Source organism: Trichechus manatus, unplaced genomic scaffold (assembly GCF_000243295.1).
Source record: "Trichechus manatus latirostris isolate Lorelei unplaced genomic scaffold, TriManLat1.0 scaffold00004, whole genome shotgun sequence".
NCBI classification, from domain to species: domain Eukaryota; kingdom Metazoa; phylum Chordata; class Mammalia; order Sirenia; family Trichechidae; genus Trichechus; species Trichechus manatus.
Genome location: NW_004443940.1, coordinates 17,880,939 through 17,882,733, shown reverse-complemented (window position 1 = coordinate 17,882,733; position 1,795 = coordinate 17,880,939). Strand labels below are relative to the sequence as shown.

Here is a 1,795-nt window from a genome sequence, read left to right as displayed (position 1 = left end):
AAGTGTCAGCCTTACACAGCTGTCCCGGTAAGGGGCTTGGGGGCCAGCTAGCACAGAAGCCAAATTTTTGGCCAGTTTTCTACATGTATGTGCGTTGAATTAGTTTGAGGATCATCTGTCAAGCTGAATTTGACAGTGAACAAAAACTACAACAAAATCAGCTCAGGACAATGTGTTTTTTTTTTTTCCCCATTTGTGCAAAATAAGCACATTTGAAATATCGTATGTATTAAATCGACTTTGTAGGAAACAGATTTTTTTTCTCACTAGATAACACTATCCTGTTTTAGTTACAATCGTTTGCCCATAAAGCTTGTGTGTGTGTGTGTTGGGGGGGGGGTTCCCATCGTTCAGTGATCTCAAGCTACATTTCCTAAGTCATATGGTAAAGGGCAAGCAACTACCAAGACATTCAGTTAGAGAGCTGGAAAGGGACCTGGCGGTCTTCAACACGTGGTCCCTCCTTCTCCCCACTCAAGTTTCCAAAGGCTTTATTGGTAAGTATGCTTTAGAAAAGAATCATTAGTCCCATTGCTTCCACATCTGTGGAATGAAGAGCTGTGGCTAGGGAGGGACATATCAAGCAGTGCCAAAGGGGAGGGGACTGCTGCTTCGTCCACATCTCATTCATAGATCCAGTTGTAGGCACAAGACTTGTAGTCAACCAATTCTTCAGGCTTAAACCATAGACTGATTTCTTTTTTGGCCCTTTTTGCTGAATCACTGCCACGAATGATGTTTCTGCCGACTTGAATAGAGAAGTCCCCACAAATGGTGCCGGACTGGTCTCCCCAAGCATCACTCCACCTGTCTTCACTACATTCAGTCCCTCCCATACCATGGCCACAACAGCTACTGAGTTCACGTACTTCAGCCTCGGGAAGACTGGGTGGTCTTCCAGGTCAATATAGAGCAGCTGCAGGTGTTTACTGGAGACCCAAGGATCTTCATGGCCATGAGGCGGGTTCCCTTCGGCTCTAAGAGCTTGATGATCTTGCCCAATGGGCTGCGCTGCACACCAGCTGGCTTGGTTGGTTATGGTCTGGGAAGCTGGCGAGGGGCCTGGCAGGGGTCGTACTGATTTCGGTGCTGGAGTGATGTGGAGCGACTCCTCGTTCCCTTTTTAAAGTAGCCCTCAATATTGGTCTGAAACCAGTGACATTTAAAACCACTTGTATTTGCATCTAAGTCACAGAGTGTCGAATTTGAAGAAGTAAGTGTTCTATAGGGTTTTAACTTGGGTAAGAGGCAGGATACGATAATGTAGTATTTCCCCAAGAATATTCTGGGAAACCTGAGTCCCAGCAAGAGGCTTTACAACTCAAGTGTGCTCTGTGGTACCGTAAGTCAGGGAAATGCTGCATAAATCTCACTTGGAGCATAATAAAGGCTCAGAGATGTCCAGTAGGAAGGAATCCAAGCGGACTTTTATCCAGTTCAAGGAATGGTTTTCTCTCCCTCTCTCCTTCTCTCCCTCCCTCCCTCCGTCTCTGTGGTCTAACACCTATTATTGTTATTAGCTGCTGTCAAGGGGGCCCCTAACTCATAGTGAGACCATGCACAACAGAACGAAAAAAGCTGCCTGGTCATTTGCCATCCCCATGATTGGTAGCAAATTACACCATTGCAATCCATTGGGTATTTTTTTTTTTTTTAATTTATTTTGTTATTGTTGTTGTTGAGAATATATCAAACAAAACATACACCAGTTCAACAGTTTCTACACCTACAATTTAGTGACATTGATTACATCGAGTTGTGCAACCATTCTCACCCTCCTTTTCTGAGTTGTTCC

The 1,795-nt window shown here is 44.7% G+C and overlaps 1 pseudogene; it reads right to left on the bottom strand.

Annotated features, from left to right (window-relative positions):
* Positions 1–366: 366 nt before the first annotated feature.
* Positions 367–1,795, bottom strand: part of LOC101358710 (putative nucleoside diphosphate kinase) — a 6,152-nt pseudogene continuing 4,723 nt past the window's right edge.